Source organism: Onychomys torridus, chromosome 23, assembly GCF_903995425.1.
Source record: "Onychomys torridus chromosome 23, mOncTor1.1, whole genome shotgun sequence".
Lineage (NCBI taxonomy): Eukaryota > Metazoa > Chordata > Mammalia > Rodentia > Cricetidae > Onychomys > Onychomys torridus.
This window is the reverse complement of record NC_050465.1, coordinates 13,076,928-13,097,617: the sequence shown is the minus strand read 5'-3', so window position 1 is coordinate 13,097,617 and position 20,690 is coordinate 13,076,928. Positions and strand designations below refer to the sequence as shown.

The 20,690-nt window shown below is 39.0% G+C and overlaps 1 protein-coding gene across 8 annotated transcripts in view; it reads right to left on the bottom strand.

Annotated features, from left to right (window-relative positions):
* The window catches only part of Pam (peptidylglycine alpha-amidating monooxygenase), a 275,438-nt gene that overhangs the window by 228,241 nt on the left and 26,507 nt on the right, over positions 1–20,690 (bottom strand). The window contains exon 1 of one of the 8 annotated variants that reach the window (XM_036173736.1): positions 517–637. The exons of the other annotated variants lie outside the window; for them this stretch is intronic. The gene's annotated coding sequence lies outside the window, so the exon portion shown is untranslated. Of the gene's footprint in view, positions 1–516; positions 638–20,690 lie in introns of those variants that run through there. 8 annotated transcript variants of the gene reach the window in all.

Here is a 20,690-nt window from a genome sequence, read left to right as displayed (position 1 = left end):
GAAATAGGACAGAAGTAGGAAAAGACTGTCAGCATACTTTGAACTTCACAGCACAGATAAACCTGTGTTCTTCCAATAATACCTTCCCATATTATGTTAGTATCACATACACGGGATGAAATACCAGTAAGAATATGTAATTTACATACTTTCTAAGAGCCTTAGCTGCCTTGTGACACCTGTAAAAATATTTTAAGGTTTTTGTGAATTTCAAACAGTTTGAAAATGAAAGCTCTGGTGTGTGTGTGTGTGCTGTTCTTGCTTATCAGGGGGAACAGCAGGTATTACATTGTTCATTCAGTGATTTTTATAAGCCCTCCCCACGTGTGTATACGTACATGCATGCATATACAATACTTTAGACACAAACTATAAATCTGTTATCAGTGATTACCTGACATTTCCCTGTATATCATGATTTCAGTTAATAGTATATTTTAGAACACAAGAAACCTGAAGCAAAATACTAAAGGTGTTTGGTAATTCTTGTAATACTATACAGAACAAAGAACTTACCTTCCATTGCTAGGGCCATCCAAAATTACACTGGAAGGAGAGCAACAGGAAGGGGGCTTTATTGTGGGATGAATCATCCCCACGTAGATGCTCTGAGCAACCCCTGTATGCATACTGACATCATCAGGAGAGACTTGGAGGCAGAGGATACTATGGTAACGGAGCAATGTGCTGGGAAACAGACGCCTTTAATTGCTTTAACAACTTCCTGGGGCTCAAGCTACCAGGCTTGGATTTGCTAAGTAGGAAATGAAGGCTGTCACAGAGGCAGCCACTGTGACGCAGAGCAAAAGAACTCAGCGAATTCTGAAATTGTTCATTTCAGCGTGACTTCTTAATGGCAAATGTCATTACATGGTTCTACTGGTAACATCCCTTTCACATGCAGAGCTCGGAGGAAGACACAGGTCAATACAAAGTGCTCTGAGGTAGCAAGAGTCTAAGTTCATATATAATTCTCTCACTTAACAAGCATTAATATTATTGCTTTACAAATATCCTTTTCCTTGAGAGTGAACGCTTGATTCACTTTGAAAAGAAAGCCCACATCTGTGCCTTAGAAAGTCAGCATGCCAAGGACAATGACAACTGATTCTATTTTTCTGGGAGGTGGCAGCTGCTGGTCCATTTATCTCTGAGCTCCAGTAAATCCTTGCCAACAGGTCACTTATCCAGAAAAACACCTCCAGGGAAATGCCTAATTGTAGCACCTAGATACAACCAGTCGGAAAAACCACAATTTGCAGCCACAGTTCTCTTGGTGAAGTCTCGTGTCAAAGGCAGAAGAACTTCTCACTGTCATAACACCCTCCGCTGGAAAACCACACGACATGTAATCCTCCCTCTGAACTCTTTGTTCTTCCAAGCATCTGTCACCCATGTTCAAGAGAACACAAACTGCTTTTAAAACACGAGGTCGGTAGTAATTGCTTAAAATAACCAGGTTTCAGCATCAAACTGAGTCTCTAATGATATCCTGTGCTTATCTGATCAATTGCAACACTTTAATAAGTCTATAATTTATCATCTGCGCTATGAAAACTATTGTTTTCTTTCCCATGAATATTTGATTGACATGTTTTTCAACAATACTAGGGCCTAATTTTTATTGTTACTACTGCAATTGTAAAGATAAGCAAGTAAGTTGGCAGGTCTTCCTTAAGACAGTCACAGCACAATAAAAACTGAAGGTTGTCATTCTGTGCTGTATACTTAGATCTCAGCTTTTTCAAAGAAACTATTGTTATCTCTATTTCAATTTAGTGAAGCCAAGCCTGCCTTTTAATGTTTCCCTTGTAAGTAAATAGCTTACAAATGTCTAACAATGATGTGGCTTCAAAAATCAGTAAATGGAATGCAACGGTACCAATTTCCAATCTGAAAAAACATAGAGAATTTCTAATCTAATTGACAAGTTGGGAGTTCTCATTCCTGCAGAGGTTGGGAAAGACTCCAAGAGCAGAATAGTAACATAACACCTAGTCTCACAAAAACACAGCCTTTCCTTAAGTCAGGAGATGGGAGAGAGCCTTCCAAGAAAGCTCCCATTCTGTCGTGTGTTCTTTCTGAGATCCTGCCTGAGCAGCCAAGCAGAGCAAACTCACCAAGGTGCATGCAGAAACACTACTAAGAGCCAGTGAGATGGCTTATCAATGACAGTGCTTGCTACTAAGACTGATAACCTGAACGTGATCCCCAGGACCCATGGCGTAGAGAACCAACTCCTGGAAACTGTCCTCCCCACCCCCACCACGCTATAGTGTACACACACACACACACACACACACACACACACACAATGTAAAAAAAATATTGCTCTATGTGTGTTATGATTTAAAAAATTGATTGGGTTGAGAATATATGAGGCTATAGCTCAATACGTAGAATGCTTGCTTAGCATGCATGAAGGCCTCTGAATTCAATCCCTGGTGCTTATATACCGAGTCTGCCGGCTCATGCCTGTAATGCCAGAAATGCAGGTGATGTCAGAAGGGTAAGTAGCTCAAGGTCATCCTCTGCCTCAAAGCAAGTTTGAGGCCACCCTGGCTTTCATGAAACCGTATCTCAAATGATTTATGTTTGCTTATATGAATATGCACTGAAAAATATCTAGAAGATGTCACCACACACGAATGTTAGCAGTGACACTTCCGCCAATTTAAACTACAGACTATATGTGAGGGAGAGTCCTTCAATTTGTTTTATATGATGATTCTCTGCTTTAAAAGAGATTTCGCCATAGGTTATTACAGTAATTCAACAAGCGGAACTCTACCTAAGTGTGCTCTGTACCTGTCACTCTAGTACTGACCATGCAGGGGGGCTCATCACAGCTTCAGTGGGCCGGGTCTGACACTAACCACAGTAGTTGGAGGATGCTTCAAACAATTCTTACAAAGAGATACCCTGCCTCGCTAATGGGGCTTCACTGTAAAAGTGAATGAAGGTTATCAAGGTAACAAACATACCAAAGGGAGCGGGTATATTGACTTTTCCAGGCATATGAGTCAAAAAGGAAAAACAATCCATCAATAAAACTAGCTTGTCAGATTTTTTAAAAGAATAGTTACAGTAAGAGCATAATAACAAGTAACACAAACCAAGAGATCTCTAACATGGTAAAGGGCTGAGGAAAATGTGGACGATTGCCAGGAGAAATAAATCCTGCCGGCGGCCCTAGGCGGTCAGATTACGAGGTCTGCCAGAGATGTTTCTTTTGAGCAAAGGACCTAAATTCTCCAACTCCTATCCACAATTCACCTTGAGACAGCTTTTATTCTCCTGTTAACTGGTTTTCAAAAGCAGCTAAACATAACATGTTCTGGTCGATATTCTAGTTACCTTTTCTCCTCTACTAATTTTCTTTTCTGAACAGTGCAGATCATAAATTTGTCAGTTGATAACTTTGTATAACTTCTTGCAGATCATAAATTTGTCAGTTGATAACTTTGTATAAAAACACTACTTCCTTTCTGCCTTTGCGCTGATTTCCCAGGACAGCAACAGGGAGACCTGGTGAAGTACACAGCCACATTAGACCACCCACAGAACCACAAGGTCAGAGGTTAGAAGCACAGCTGGGAGCAAAGATAAGTCTACCCAGTAACAGAGGAGCCTCTCCTGTGCTCTGACAGGTTCCAGCTGGATAACTGGATACCTCCTGGTATCTGTCCTAACTTCAGGGGGAAAAAGAAAAGAAAAAAAGCAAGCAAGCAAGAAAAAAAAAAAAAAAGCTTATTCTCTGAGCATCCTAAAGCTTCAAGGGTATCCAAGCTGAAAGAAATTCAAACTTGAAAGTGCAAAATTATTCTTTTACACTAAAAGGGTGTCTCTGTCAAAGAAATCACCCCATGGTGTGTCTGTGTCTGATAAATTACATCCATCTCACTAACCTCCAGGAACCACCTTAACCTTTAAATTGACATAAGGGAGCCCAAAAGGCCCTTAGCCCGGCAAGTATCTTAATCTGATGTACGCTCAAGCTGGTGAGTATAAGGCCAGACCAGCCTGCTCTGGTGGCCATTGAGCTCCCTCCCTCATATACATCTGTTAGTCTAGCCTTGCTCTGTTTACACTTCACTGCCTCCTAGCTCAAAGGAGCAGTACTCTTGGCTGCTCTGCTCTTGGTAGAATGATTCCCAAACTCCATAGCAAGACAGTACACACTGGAAATACCTGGGGCTTTATGATCAACATTGGGGATTGGGGATTTTAATTAACACAAGTTCACATTGAGTAAATAAAGAAGTACAAGACCTGGTGGAATAAGAACTATGACCCTACATCATATTTAAAGCCCGATAGTGGCCAAATTTAGTGACCTGTCCCCTGAGACCACTCCATCTGGCATCTCATAACTATTTAGTCTTATTACTGGCCTCTCTGGTTTTGGTGTATCTCCCTTTTGGTCATTCTGTGCTCATTACTTTGTCCTTGATACATCTTTAGCTGCCTTGACCAGTTTCCTACCAAACTACTAGATTCTGAAAGGCTCCTCCATGGGACACTGCATCACCACAGCCCACCCTTGCAAGTCTTACCTCCCAGTGCTTCCAACCATAGCCCACTAGACAATCCAAGCACTAAGAACCCCTGCACTTTCTCTTGTCGCAGGAAATTCTATATCAACCTTTCCATCCCCTCCTTGACCCTACACTTGCTCATGTCTCAGTCAATAAAACCCTACCCATCCATCAAGACCAGTGTCATCTCTCCCATCAGAAATCTGGTTCTACAATCTCCAGTGTTCTTTACCTCTCTAACTTTACCTTATAACAGTGTTCTGTGGCTCTAGGATTGTAGCTCACTGGTAGAGTCTACACTTAACACGTGAGGTCCCTCCCCTAAAAGTAAAAGGAAAAACATGGTGCATGGTTACAGCAATTTCCCTGCTTCCTCTGATCTTCTGTAGAGCCTATATTCACTTCTTATTTTCTGCACAGAACCGTGCTTACACTCAGCAGTCACTCAATTAATAATAAATGAACACAAACTTTGTATTTCCTACTTTCAGTTCCGCAGAATACTTAAGATTAAACTCTTTTACTTAACCTTCTTTTAAAACAACCCCATGTGACATGCTCAGGTACAAATACGAATGTTACTTTCAAAAGCGAAGTTGGGGGAGGGAGCCAAGAAGTGGTGGTGCACGCCTCTAATCCTAGCACTTGGGAGACAGAAGCAGGTGGATCTCTGTGAGTTCAAGGCCAGCCTGGTGTACAAAGCAAGTTCCAGGACAGCCAAAGCTACACAAAGAAGCTGTCTTAAAAAACAAAAACAATTCATAAATAAATAAATAAATAAGGAGAAGAAGAAGAAAAGAAAAAACACAAGCTCAACTGAATTTAATCATTTCTGCCATACACCTTCTAATTTCCCTGACTTAGCATTATTTTTCTCATTTGGACTTCTCCCTTCTAACACATACCTGCCTTTTCTGCAAGCTGGCCAAGTAGACTGCCCCATGTAGGGAAACTTTTCTAGTGTGTGTGTGTGTGTGTGTGTGTGTGTGTGTGTGTGTGTGTGAGTGAGAGAGAGAGAGAGAGAGAGAGAGAGAGGGAGAGGGAGAGAGAGACAGAGACAGAGACAGAGACAGAGTGAGTGAGTTGGTTTGGTTTTGGTTTAAATGCTTTTCTGTTTTAATTTTTCATAACAGCATTTGTGTATAGGTGTTTTGCCTGCATGTATGGCTATGCAACATGTGTGTGCAGTGCCTGTGGAGGCTGGAAGTTGGCATCATATCCTTTGAAGGACACTTTTCAGTCTTTATAAAGAAATGAGTTTTATCCTTGAAGAATTTAAATTTTTCTTTCATTTAAAGGTCAAGAATTATATCCTTACTCTACCTTTTAACTCACTCAAAAGTCTAGCATCTTAAACACATATCCAGAACTAAATACAGATAACAAAGCCCTTGGTGTTTTGAATCTAATAGTCAAGGAATTATACATTATGACTTACTTTAATGCCTAAAACTTACTTCAGCATTTCATGATTCTAATTTTGATTATGATTCCCAGAAGAAGAGAGGGATTAAGCTCTAATATTTTTTTTCTAAAGAAGCTAGTTGAAGATCACTTCTTATTTTAGCCCTTCAATTAGTATGCTTTTAAAATACCTCTTCCCTAGGATACAAATAAAGAACTCTGAGGGAAATGTAGAGCATGCATAGGAATTGAAGCAGAGAGGTTTTGTGTAATAAAAGCAGGCATTAGAGAGGTTAAGGATGATGCCAGCCTCAGCCTAAGCAGTCCAGCAGAGCTGGAAGGATCTGACAGTAGGACTGGGCTCAGGGCTTCTGACCAGCATCCCTTCTGTACAGGGATCTTGCAAAGGAAGTTCAGGCACGACTGTGTATCTCTGGATTTAAATTAATCAACCAGTTGGTTGCACAATGCTAGAATTCCCTCCTTTTAAACGATTAAAGCAGGTTTACTGGCAGTTCCCAAATTATATCAATGTCTTCTAAAAGGTCAAATGAAGCAATACACATCAAATGTCCCTCTTAGAGTAGAAAGTCCCAACCACAGCACCCCCCTGTAACATGCTGTGGGTGACTTGTGCAGTGGATTAGCCCATTTCAATGAACTGCCTTGATTTCCTTTATCTTTTTTTCTCCCCAAAAGCTAAAGCATAATTCATACATTTCAATACTATTAATTACGGGGAAGCTTGTTTTCTTCTGTATTGGGTTAAAACAATATTAAACAAGCCAGTTATAATGCCATGCTGGGGAAAGGAGAACAAGAGTGAGGACTCTGGTCAACAAGGGCCATGTACAGAACAAATGAACAAAAACCAAAGCAGAAACGGTGTATTAGGAAAAATACACACACACACACACACACACACACACACATACACACACAAATACTTAATAGAAAATACTCCACGCCAGGTGGAAATTTTCATCAGGATGAAAACAAAAAACCATAGATTCTAGCCCATTGGGATATTCTTTGAAATTTAGTGTTCTACTGCTTTTCTGCTGCAGTAAGAGAACCAACACATTCTTGTAAAATATTCATCATGCGTGGTGTCTTGAGCACTGAATGTAAAAGCAAAGGGTGGAGAAACTGAGCTAAGGATGAGAGACTAGGAAGTGCTCAGGACCAGCGCTTGTCTGACAGTACTATGGAAACAATTATTACCAACTCAGGATCTCAGAAGAAGTTCCAAGAACTCACCACACTGCCCCACTTGCCAACTGTCCTATTAGTATTCCTACCCTCCTGGGGTGGGAGGGACTGGAGAAATGGCCCAGTGATTATAGAGCACTGCTCCTCTTCCAGAGGACCCAGGTTCATTTCTCAGCAGCCACAGGGTGGCTCACAACTGTCTGTAACTCTGGTTCCAGGAGATGTGACACCTTTGCGCCAATGCACATAAAGTTATATGTGTATATTAACAAGATTCCTAACCTCCAACTGTGAAAGGGAGATCATATTCAGAGGGCTTTTAGCACACAACATTGAGTCTACTGCACCCAAGCTCTGTGCAGCGAGACAAGTTACTCGGTTTCACTGGACTTCAGTTTTGTAACCCTTGAAGTTGAGGAAAGACAGTCAGTATGTAAGGCCCTGGGGATATGGTGTTGAACGGAACTCGTAATTCCATGTGAGAGATTAACAGAATAGCAATTCATAGCCATTTTCATACACACACAGAAAGGAGCTCAGAGGAGCCATACCACATGATGATGAGTTATGCACTGACTGCCCAGGGTGATGTGTGGTGTCAGAAGAAATTACACTGGAATAAGAAGGAACAAGAAGCATGGGAGAGGGCAAACTCCTCAAGGCATACATATTTGAAAGAGCGGTGTTTCAAAGAAATGAGCCTGGAACGTTTGAGGAACAAAAGCCCAGTGTGGCTACAACAGCAAGGGGCAATCACAGACACACAGACACCTAGGAGAGAGCTAAGTGAAGGAGCAAGTCAACCATGAATGCATGAAGGAAGCTGCACAGAGGATATACCTGGAAATTCAAATGAGTGGGGGCCACTTCAAACAGACCCACATAAAGCACCCAGAACGTTGCATCCCTCTCTTCCCATCTTTTCAAGTAACTGAATTTGTGTCTCTCTCAGGGAGGACTTTAGCAAAATGCAAAGAAGACAAAGGTGGGAAGGGTGAGATGACCTCAGGCAGGTCATCAGCCAACACCTAGGAAAGAGTGAGGGCTTGCTGCCATTCTGCATTGAGAATGATCCTGAGGCAAAGAATGAGCTCACTCTACATACAGTCAGATAAAGATTAAGGTTTCCAAGGCACTAGAAGCCATTTCATTTTGATACTTATTTGCTGTAGGATCTCCTTCTGTATGCTGTGATTATGTGTTGCTCTGATTGGTTGATAAATAAAACGCTGATTGGTCAGTAGCCAGGCAGGGAAGTATAGGCAGGGCCAGCAGATAAGGAGAATTCTGGGAAAAGGAGGGCTGAGTGAGGAGTCACCAGCTAGACACAGAGGAGGCAAGATGACAAGGCAGAATGGAGAAAAGGCACCAAGCCATGTGGCTAAACATAAATATGAAGTATGGGTTAATTTAAGTGTAAGAGCTAGTCAGTAATAAGCCTGAGCTAATGGCCGAGCAGTTATAATTAATATAAGCCTCTTTGTGTTTTCTTGGGGGATGCAAGTGGGAGAGATTTTTCTGGACTGTGCAGATCTGAGTGGGACACTGGAAAATTTCCAGCTACATTTATTTTTTAAAATATAAGTACAGTTTATGTATCTCATAGGGCAACAAGAAGCAAAGCAATAAAGATAAACAGACTAAAACAGTGGTTTTCAACCTTCCTAATATTGTGATCCTTTAATACATACAGTTCCTTGTGATGTGGGGACCCAACCATAAAATTATTTCACTGCTACTTAATGACTGTAATTTTGCTGTTGTTATGAATGTAAATATCTGATATGCAACCCCCTAAAGAGGTCATGACCCACAGGTTGAGATGCACTTGACTAAAACAACAGAGGCAGAAAATTAAAATACATGTCACCCTGGATTGCTCCCTAACCCACTCCCTCACTTGCCTGCCTACCAGGCTTTCTCTCCTCTCAGTCATCTGAGAGGGAGCTTTATAACAAGAAAAAAAAAATGCCCTCTGTTACTCTTGATTTGATTTTAGCAAACTAACCAGAAATGGAGTTTGTATTAGGAAGAGCCACAGGCAGGAGCAATGAGACACTATACCTATCAGAGAAGTTGGGTTTATTCATGAGCCCCTGCCGAGTTAGGAAGTGAAAAAAGAAGGGGAAAAAGCTCATTTCAAAGCAGTGCCCAAAGATGATTAACACTGAGGCAACAAACAGGCATTGCAAGCTTCTTTGATGTGAGAGAATCTTTAGTGCCCAAGTTTGAAAAAAGGACATCTAATAAGTTTAAACAGTAAAAGAAATCCAATAGGGCACTTTCTCTGCATGCTGAAAATCAGTAATCACCCAAGGGAATAAACAAAACTAGCGCTTAGACTCAGAAATTACTCCTTAAATGCAAAAATCCACAGATATTCTGCTCTGGTCAAAGTTCTGTGGCAAAATGGCAGCTCTAATATGTGCAATACACAAACCCGAGTCTCCTCGATGTCACTTTCCATAGCACAACGCTCAAAATACTGTGTGACCAGGAACCAAGCAACATGCACATAGGAGCTCATCTCCAGAATGCACCAGAGCCAAGAGGAGGGCTGTAGGAAAACATGCAAGACTTCACCTGAAGCTAAGGCTGATATACATCTGAATGTGGAGGCCCGGGAAAGCTAAAAACCCTTGTCTTGTCTTTTATTCACCACAGAGAAGCTTCCCATAGACATTGTAGTACTCATTAACATTCTTAAAATCTCTGTGAAAAGAGCCTTGTGGTATGCTACACAAATGTCAACAGAGAAGGGAGGTTGGAATGTTTGATTTTTCTGGCAATTATCAGTATTGGCCAGACAAAATGAGAAGCCAATTCCATGCAAGTCAGATGACTTTTAGCATTTAAATGTTAGATCTGATATTTACTAAAATATTTGTATTTAACAATTTCAAAATAGTCTTAAAACATAAACGTTGGAGAAATGCAAGTTTCTCTTCCCTGTCTAACAAACTGACATGTCTCTAACATCTACTTGAGAAAAAAACAAAACAAAAAAACTTAGGCTTCATTATACAAGATAAAAATGCAGCTTTTAAGAATATTCAGTTTGACATTCAGGTCTGTATAATCCTACAGTAGGTCAAAAGTCATAGCCACTTGCTGAACAAAAGACATACTAGGAAACAAAACGTCCTTTGCAATTTTTTTTTCTTTTTCGTTTTTTTTGAGCCTGGATTTCTCTGTGTAGTTTTGGTGCCTGTCCTAGATCTCACTCTGTAGACCAGGCTGGCCTTGTACTCACAGAGATCCGCCTGACTCTACCTCCCGAGTGCTGGGTAATCCACCACCTGGCTCTCTGCAATATTTTACATACAAATTTTCTCAAAGAAAAATGAACAAAGTTAATTACGGGTGCGGAACAATGTGATGGCTCAGAAACATGTTCCTAATGCTAAACGTAATTTTAAAATAATAGTTTAAAACCATCATCTAACTTAGAACACTCATTGAATTAAATAAGTACCATGTCTACTATGAAGGAGAGGAGATATAAAATAAATAAACATTTTGGTACCATATTAATTTGCTAGCCACAGAGGTACCGAGGAGTCTGTAAGAGTTTAGGACTATTCATCAATGGATTTGGGTCGAATGTGCATGGAGGGCAGCCCCAGGGGACTGACTTCATGAACATTCAGTGCAGTTCAAACTTCAGTTCAGAGGGATCAAGCTCTGCTGGGGTCCTTCTCATTGAACTCAATCAATCCAAGCTGATTTATCAACCTCAAACTGATTCCTGGTAGCAGACCTCAAGGTCCTTTTCAAGTACCTTAATCCAAAATCTATCACCAGATCATAGGATGTTTTATTGATGTCAGGGTGTCAACGAAGGTGTGTTTGGCCATTTAACCAAAGGCGTTTCTCCTTGAAGTGTGATATCATTGGCCTCTAAACCAGTAAATATAAATTAAATTAAATAAATCAGGGTTACTAAAAATTGCCTCTCGAAATGGAGACTCTAAAATATTTCAAGAAAAATAAATCACTAGGCCATCTGATATTGGGTCTGTGGAAGAGTTCCTTTTCCTAACCCAAAGCAAAGGAAACGGGATCCGCTGCTTCCACTAGAGACATTTGCTATTTATTTCGTGGATAAAGGCCCAATCATGCATATTTTTCTGACCTTCAGTCAAAACTGAAGATCAATCAGCAGATTTCTATCTCACCAACATTACAGCCCTCCATGAACACAGACGGTCTTGTCCTTCTACCTGGAATATTTAACTTGAGGGTTTCCCCTCCAAGCAGCTATTAAGAAAACCATTTAGCTAATAAACAAGGAATTAGCTAGGAATCCTGATGCAAAGCAGAGAGTAGCAATGCCAGGAGCCATCCGCACACATACATTAAAGCAGTGGGAGTTGCTCTGACAAACACATTTAAGCTCTTAGTTGCACTGGGTATGTCATCGCAACACTGGGGAGAGACAGCAGCTCCAAACACCTGCTTCTCTCACTTGTTTCCACAAAATTCTCTAAATGATTTGATCTTTATCTAAGGGAAGACAGAGAAAGACAGCAGTCAAACAAAAAACTGAAATGGTATGGGAGTCAGGCAAGGCATCTCATGTTCTCAACACTCTTCCTATCTGCCCATCCAGAGCAACTAACTGCCAACACTTAGGAAAAGCCACAGCACCAAAATTGGACACCACGCAGGAAATAGGAATGCCAACCTCATGAATCACCACATCAGAATCTGAGATACATGGTTTTCAGTAGAAAACTGACATTAGGATTTCCATGGTCACATTTTACAGAATAGATGTTATTTTGTAATTTCTCATCACTATAAATATTAGTCAATATTCTATTCAACAAAATTGTCTTCAGTGTTCTCCAAAAAAAAAAAAAATAATAAATGTTTCTTAAAAATTTACACTGAGGGGGTTGGGGATTTAGCTCAGTGGTACAGCATTTGCCTAGCAAGCACAAGGCCCTGGGTTCGATCTTCAGCTCAAAAAAAAGAAAGAAAAGAAATTTACACTGAGAACCATATAGATTAAGAGGAATCTGGTAATGCTAACTTTTCTTCTATTTCAAAACAGTAAAGAAAATCTCCTGCTCTAAGCACATCTTGCAAATGCTTCACATGGTTTGCCTGGGATTAGATTTAAAGATTCCTGTCTTCAGCTGGATAAGGATGAATCATTAAGAAGCTACTTCTCCCAATGCAGTGCAGCAAAAGAGCAACCCATCAGCCCACAACACAGTTGAGGCTGTGGACTGTCCTTCCTGCTTCCCAGGGAACCTAGTGGTCCTGGCCAGCACGGTGGTACAATAATTCCCAATGTAAGGGATCAGAAGATGGCGTGTACCAGTCATTCATGTTTAAAGGATAATTTAAATTAACTCTATAAAACGGGAAGTTAAAGTCTCAAGAGGTAACTGGCCAAGGATGAAGAAACTACTTCAAGTATATTATAAATTCAAAGGTATTAAATAAGTAATAAATTTTATTTAAATTTCTCCAATAGAAATCAGTAGTTAAATGTGGTCAGTGGATTTAGAAAATAAGCAAAAAAATGTACATTTAATTTGTTAAGTCAGAAATTTTCCACATTTCTGGTCTAAGATATATACATATATCTATATAGATATAGATGATAGATAGATAGATAGATAGATAGATAGATAGATATAGAGATATAGATATAGATAAATAACCTGCTGTAGTTCAACTTCATAAGAACTGGTAAGTTCATTTGGTTTAGGTCTGTATAAAACTGTTGCTAAAACTGCTTAATGCATTTCATGTTATCAATATTCATTAAAATCATTTACAAGCCAGTTGTAGCAGCCAGCTCTTGCCTACAGCACTTAACACAATTATATTGATATGTAAATTTACTACTAGTAAAACACTGGACTCACTAGAAAGTTTTGATGACTTTTCAATAGTATCCAATTTTAAAAGTCTCCCCTTGTAAGAAGTTAAGCATTAGGAACAGAGAATTCTAAGCCCTTTGGAATTCATGTGGTGGGTTAAATATGCATCTATAGATTTCTTCTAACAGCTTTAAATACCAAGAATCTTAGATGTTCAAATAAAAACTCCCCAGACTTAAAGAGGACATTTCCACAAAGTATTTTTGATTGATAATTGAATACATTATGGGATACACTATTACATATTAACATTTCACCCCAGTTAATTAACATATCCATCATTGCAAACATTCATCTTTTTTCTCTCGTTGGAGAGATGGCTGAACAGTTAAGAGTATTGGCTGCTCTGCTAGATGGTCCATCTGTAACTCCAGATCCAAGGAATCTGACACCTACTTCTGGCCTCCTCAACTCATACACATAAAATAAATATGCTTAAACTAACTTTATAAGAAAAACTGTGATTGACTGATTGACATCATTTGGCATAGAAATAATATTCAGTCCCTATGAGGACAAGATTCCTATGAAACTGACATAAAAAGGTATTTTCAGAGGAAAAAATATTTGGTATATGAGAATACTTGGTTACCATCTTATATAATGTCCTAGCACATGACATAAGACTTCTTGCCTTTTTTTCTACAGAAAACACGTTATTTTCTGATAATCAAACTTTCAGTGTGAGATCATCCTGAGTAACAAAAACTATTAAGCTGCATTTGACTCCTAAGAAAAATAAACCATCATGATTTTGTTACAAGTTCTCCACTTGATAAAAATAAATCTACAAAAAAAAAAAATTGTAGAATGTTTTAAAGCAGGGATTCTCTTCAAGCATCTAAAATCATAAAATTTCAGCAGGTTCCCCTGCTGCAACTCCTCACAATACCAGTCAGTACAACTGAAGTCCTACACATTATGTATTTGCAAAGCTTAAGAGAGCTCACACCAAGTACCCCAAGGCAACCCAAAGACCTTTATAGTTAACTGTCTAGTAAAAAGATAAAGCAGAAGAAAATTAAAAAAGAAAATGTGCAAGTGCTGAATGCTTCTTATATAAATAAATTCATTTCCTGGAGTGTGGTAAATATTTGTCTTAAACCTAACAGCCTACAGGCTTTTTGCACCCATGTCTTTTAGCACCACTGACTGGAGAGCAATTATTAATAATAAAGATTTCACTGACCATCTCCATGTTTCTCAAGACCTTAAGTTAGGCAGTTTTCCTATCCTCTAGAACATGTACCCAAACCCAGCCACACACATATATGAATGCTACTTCCCATATACCTCAAGTGAACTTCTAATTTCATACAGATCCCGTTCAAAAATAAGTTACAACTCCAAAATAATGTCTCAAATCTCATTTCATGGAAACAAAGTCACACAATCCTACTCAATAGCCACTTACTATTTTTTTTGCCACTTTAAGACCTATTTTTTTTTAATGTTGTTAATTGCATGACTTCCACCCTCTCCTTTTCTCATTCTAGTTCCTCCCAGGTACCTCCCAACTCCCCCACAACTCTCAAGCTAAAAGTCTCTTTTTATTTGATTATATTTGTACACACACACACACACACACACACACACACACACACACATATATATATATATATAGAGAGAGAGAGAGAGAATTGGAACATACATACTGAGCCTGTTTTGTTGTTTGTGTGTATAGTATATGGTTTCAGGGCCGACCACTCCGCATTGGACAACCAAAAGGAGGGCTTGCTCTTGGGAGAGGCTAATTCTCCCAGCAGTGATTCATTGCCTGTAGTTCTTTGTTTAGGGGTGTGACACCACATAATTTCCACTTTCCACATGAACATGTCCAGTGATATTGTCATTGTTCCAGTCCTGGCATGGTGGTGGACACCTGTAATCCCAGCACATGGGCAACAGACACCGACAGACCTCCTCTGTGACTTCCAGGCCAGCCAGGATTACATAGTGTGCTGAAGGCCGCAGGAATATATCATAAGAACTCAGCTGGTTATGGCAAAGTCACTACCTGGAGGGATCAAGGAATTCCTCCAGAAGAAGCCAAATCCCAAGGAGTTTTTGGTGTTACTTGGCTTGATATATATCAGCTGTATTCTGTTATGAAAATCATGTGTGCCTTCATAGTTTTCCCAATTGACTTTTCCCTAAGAAGGGCTAACAGTGTGGACTGATCACTCTCTGGACACACACATTCCAAGTATTTGGAGAACAGCCTCAGGAAAGGCTTTCTCTGGAATCAGATGTCTCCCTTAGCCACTTTCAAGGACTACAAGGAGACACCGCCCAGGTGGGCGCCCAACTTCTGAGGACTAACAATAACAGCCCACATACAAGTCTCCTGACTTATGGTAAATTCCACAAGGGGACACCGCCTAGGTCAGGTGGACATTAAGTCCCTTCTTATACCAGGACTTCCAAGGCACGGACGGAGAAGAGAAAAAAGAATGGAAGAACTAGACGGTAAGAACTTGAGAGGAACAAACTGAGATGGGGAAGAACTAGATTGAAGGACTAGAAGAGAGTACTAGAGGAACGAGATGAAAAGTGAGGAAGAGCCAGATGGGGAAGTACTATCTGGGTAAGAACAAGCTAAAAGGGCCCTAGGTGGGGCAGAATTAAGACGAGAGAATTAAGATAGTATTTAGAGGGAGCAATAGATAAGTATAGAGAGAAATCAGGCAAGAAAGGAGCTAGGCACGAGAACAGAACTGAAGCTGTGTATATAGGATGTTATGCCAGAGGAATTAAAGCAAGTGGACTATGGAGCTCGGTGTGCTGAGATTCTATTTCCTGAAAATAGTCCTCACCATTAGTAGTTCTCTCTCCTGAGCCCCTGGGATGAATAATATTAAGGCTGGTCCCGCTAATAGTATACAAGAATAGTGAGACCCTGTCTCAAAAAACCAAAATAAACAAACCAAAACACGATTATTGACTTCATAGAAGAGATACAATTAGCAACGTTGTTGTTGTTGTTGTTGTTGTTATTGTTACCCAATCAAATGTCACTTATTTTGCTGCTCTGAAACTCAGAGCAATGAAGCAGGTGCAGTTTGAAGTGTTCATTACAGCTTTATCTTCCCCTGAAGAACTGCCATCATGTCCTAGAGAAAATCCCAGGGACTAGCCATCTGAAGTTGCCTAGATATCTACCACAAGACTCAGTGCTGTACAACTGATAGACTGACGATAAATCTTTTCTCACCAAGAAATGAAAGAAATAAATCTAGGGCTGGGGATACAGCTCAAGGGCAGAGCTCTTGACTAGCATGTGGGAGGCCCTGAGTTCAGTTTCTAGCAGTGTCCAAAACGTCTAAATCTATCTTCCATTCAGAAACAAATTAGAAGTTTAGTAGTGTTTTATTATTGGAAAAGTTTATCTTAATTTTTCCCTTGGTAACTCTTGGTAATGAAAATAGAAAAATTCAAGGGAGGGAGAGTTAATAGGAAAAGAAGAAACATGTAACAAGGATACCTTTCACACACAAATCTTACAAACAAAAAACCAATCCAAACATTGTCTGGGCGTGTAAAATGCATATCTCCATACCTAAACATCACAGGATTACATAAACATGATCACGTCATCAACACACATTTAAATAAATGATTCCTATTTCTCACTTCTCAAATTGGGAGTTATAAAGATCCACCTGAGTATGGGAACTATGTGTTCTCATACAGTAGTATAGTCACAAGACCTTTCTGATGGTGGCACAAACATATCAAACTTTGTTAAAAATGCTCATAGCCCTTTATTTAACTTTATATCTAACCATTTATCTTAAAGAAAATAGAGATGGGCATAAAATTATACACATTTCATCATAATGTTATTTATAATGGCAGATGATCTTGAAAATCCCTACAAAGGAGATTGACATAAATATAATAAAGTAAAATGCAATGTAGCTACTCAGAAAGCAGCTGTGGCGAGACATTTAGAAAGGGAAAAACGCTGACTGTCTAATGCTTATTGAAAATATGCAGGCTCCAAAACAGAAAAAGCATCACAATCAAATCTACACCCCTCGGTTTTTATCTCTGCATGTGCACACATGCAAGGACTCAGCATCAGAATATTCAAACCAATGATGTCAGTGCTTATGGGTTTACAGTGAGATAACTGACAGTTTGAAAGTACTGTTTGCAAAATATTTGTATTTGTTTTTCACATTTGACAGTTTTCTAAATAAACAAATATAATTCCACAAAACAGTGGAAGAAACTCTAATTACTCTGAAAAATAAGTGTGGGCAATTTCTCATTCAGGTGCTGTGTGGCTTCTGATAAACAGAATCACAGAGCTCAGAATAATGAAAATGATTTTCTCTAAGAGACTAACAGGGACTGTGCTTAGAGAAATGAAGAAAATAGCTTCATGTCCGCACTTGGCAAGATCAGCCATGAAATTATGAAGAAAATTTCCTACCTCACTACTCAGATCTGTTCCAGATCAAATCATCCTCAGAGGAATCAGAGACTTAAACACAGCTATGACCATAGTAAAGTGAGTACCAATATGGCCAGGAGCCCCACTGTGATCTCAGAAACAGCCCATGTACATCTACAGGATGGAGATAATAGTGCTGTTGATCCTAGGCATAGAGTTTTTTCGCCAAAGTAATTACTCATTTCTCAGTGTTATATTTATTTCAACAGCAAAAGTTCATTATATGTTTTTACAACAGTTAAAACATATTTAGTTCCTATAATCTAATGCATTTCACGCTACGTTTTAAAATAGTATTTTAAAAGTTATTTTCTACCTCCACTGAGCATGTAAATAGACTTAAAGTGCGACTGTGATGCTGATTACTTTGCATACGAAGCTATGACTATAATTTCCTGAATAAACAAATATCAATCAGCAAATATTTATTGAGCATTTTCCTTGCTTCAAGAATCATGTCAAGTACTGAAAGAAAATTATGGGCAAATCATTCCCCAGATATATGCAAGATAAAGAAATTGTATTTTTCACAAACTTAGTCTAACAATAACTACTGAATATTTATGAACATGAATAATTAGCTAACCCTTCTACTTGTCTTGTTAAACTCGAATCTAAATAACTAAAAATATTTTATTGGCTTGCAATGCTATTTCAGCAAGCTACTTGCAAAGTATTCGTAATAAAGTACTTATCATTTTAAGTATTTAGGTATGTATTCAGTGGCATTAACATTATTGTGTGTTGATTGCCATTATTCATCACCAAAATGCTTTCATCTTCCCTAGCCACAACTGTTTATCTATTAAGTGATAATTTCCCACTCCCCTCATCTTGGTCACTGTTCTATTGCTGTAAAAAGACATCATGACCATGGCAACTCATATAAAGAAAATCAGTTCATTGGAGCTGGCTTACAGTTTCAGGTAATGGTTTAGTCCATTATCATCATGGCAGAGGAACGTGGGAACATGGAGGCAGACATGATACTGGAGAAGTAGCTGAGAGTTCTACATCAGATCCACGGGCAGCAGGAAGAGAGCTCCTAGGCCTGGCTTGGGCTTTTGAAACCTCAAAGCCCGTCCCCAGTGACATACTTCCTCCAATATGACCACACCTTCTAATTCCTCTCAAGTATTGCCCCCTCCCTGATGTTTAGACATTCAAATATATGAGCCTATGGAGGCCATTCTTATTCAAACCCTTTTCCTCCATCCCCTCATGACTAACTAGCATTCTATCTTCTGTTTACAAACACTTTATCTCATGTAATTGAAATCAAACCATAGGTCTCCTTTTGTGTTTGACTTATTTTTCTTAGCATGTCTTCATGGTCCGTCCATGTTTTGGCAGTTGTCATGATTTCATGCCTTTTTTAAATGAGAAATAACATCACAAACCATGACTGGGCCATGATTTGTTCATCCATTCACTTGGGTGGTTTTCCTTTTAAGGCACTGTGAGGACTGCTGAGGTAAATATTGGCATAAAATACCAATTTGGTACTTAATTTCAATTTTGGAGAGTATGTACTCAGATATTAAACTCCTAGATGAATTTGTTTTTAAAAGTTCTGACTTTCATTAACATATCTTTTGTTAATTATCATTGAATCCAGTCTTCCTACTACATTTTTAACAGCGTAATGGTTATTTTATCCTTTCATTGTACCATTTAAAACCCTCAGTTAAAAAAAAAAAAAAAAGAAAGTGCTGTTTATGAAGCTACAACTCAAGTTAAGTCTCCCAATCATGCTATTCTTAGCCAACTTTTCTCTCCTGGTATCATTCCTAAACATTCTTCTTGTTTCCTGGCCCTTCCTTGCTTCTTCCCTTGAGTATCACACATCAGGGTACTTAAGTACAAAACTTCTTGTATGCTGTATTTTCCATTGCAACAATGAAAACACTCTTATCTCCAACTTCCAGATAACACACATATTTTCATAAAGTCACAGAAGCTCACACTTTTGCTGTTAACATAATAGTTATTCAATGGGAAGAATTCCAGCCAAGTAAAACAAGGATGTAGTAATGAACTTCAGATCAAAGTAGAATCTTTTTCCTAACAAGATACTTGTTTTCTTTATCATCTTTAAAACTACATGTAACACAATCAGCTCATGGTGCAGATGGTCCAACCTATTACATAGTGTTGTCTAAAATAGATACCTCTTAAAAATGAGAATTTTTTTTACTAATTTTATTTTATTTTATTTTGTTTTTTTGAGACAGGATTTCTCTGTGTAGTTTTGGTGCCTGTCCTGGATCTTGCTCTGTGGACCAGACTGGCTTCAAATTCACAGAGATCTGCTTGGGTCTGCCTCCCAAGTGCTGGGATTAAAGGCATGCACCACCACCGCCACCACCACCACCACCACCACCACCACCGCCCGGCGGTCTTCTAATAATTTTAAATGACATAAGGTAATTCATCTCCATTATTCATGGAAATATAATCTAGAGCTAAAAAGTCACAATTTTTCAAACTATTCATTGTAAATTACTGACCACTTGAGAAGAGAAATGTAGTTTCTACTGAAAAGAAAGAGTTATTATATTTTGCATGTGATCCATAACTTGAAGACATCCGTGGCATGATGAAGTTCTTAAAGTCTTTTTCTCACAAAGCAAAGAACATAATAACTCACTGCCACCTTCATCAAAGCGGCTGAGTTATGGGGTTTATGAAGGGTAATTGCCTTTCAAATAAAGTATGCGGGCAGTCTCTTATTATAAATTTGTATTTTTAATGCATAAATTTCCTCACTTTGTTCACAACAATTTAAAGCAAGCAGAATTAGGTGATTAAATCATAAAAGGAAATGACTTCCTATCTGTTCACTTCTTATCCAGAACATCAAACATACACTTTTGATTGCCATCCAGTCCTGTGACTAGTGCTGAGATCCACTGGAACTGTATAAGTGCCAATTAGCTGAAATAGGACATTCCTCAGGTGTCTTTAGGGTAAGAAAGTGCTAAAGCTTTTTGTTTGTTTGTTTGTTTGTTTTTTGGCAAGTGCCATACAATTGTAGTTCTTAAGTTAGAAACTGTCTTAGTTATTTTCTATTGCAATGACAAGACACAATACCCAAGGCTTCTTACAGAAGAGTTTATTTGGGGCTTATGGTTTCAGAGGGTTCAGAGTCTGTGATGATGAATGAAAGGCATG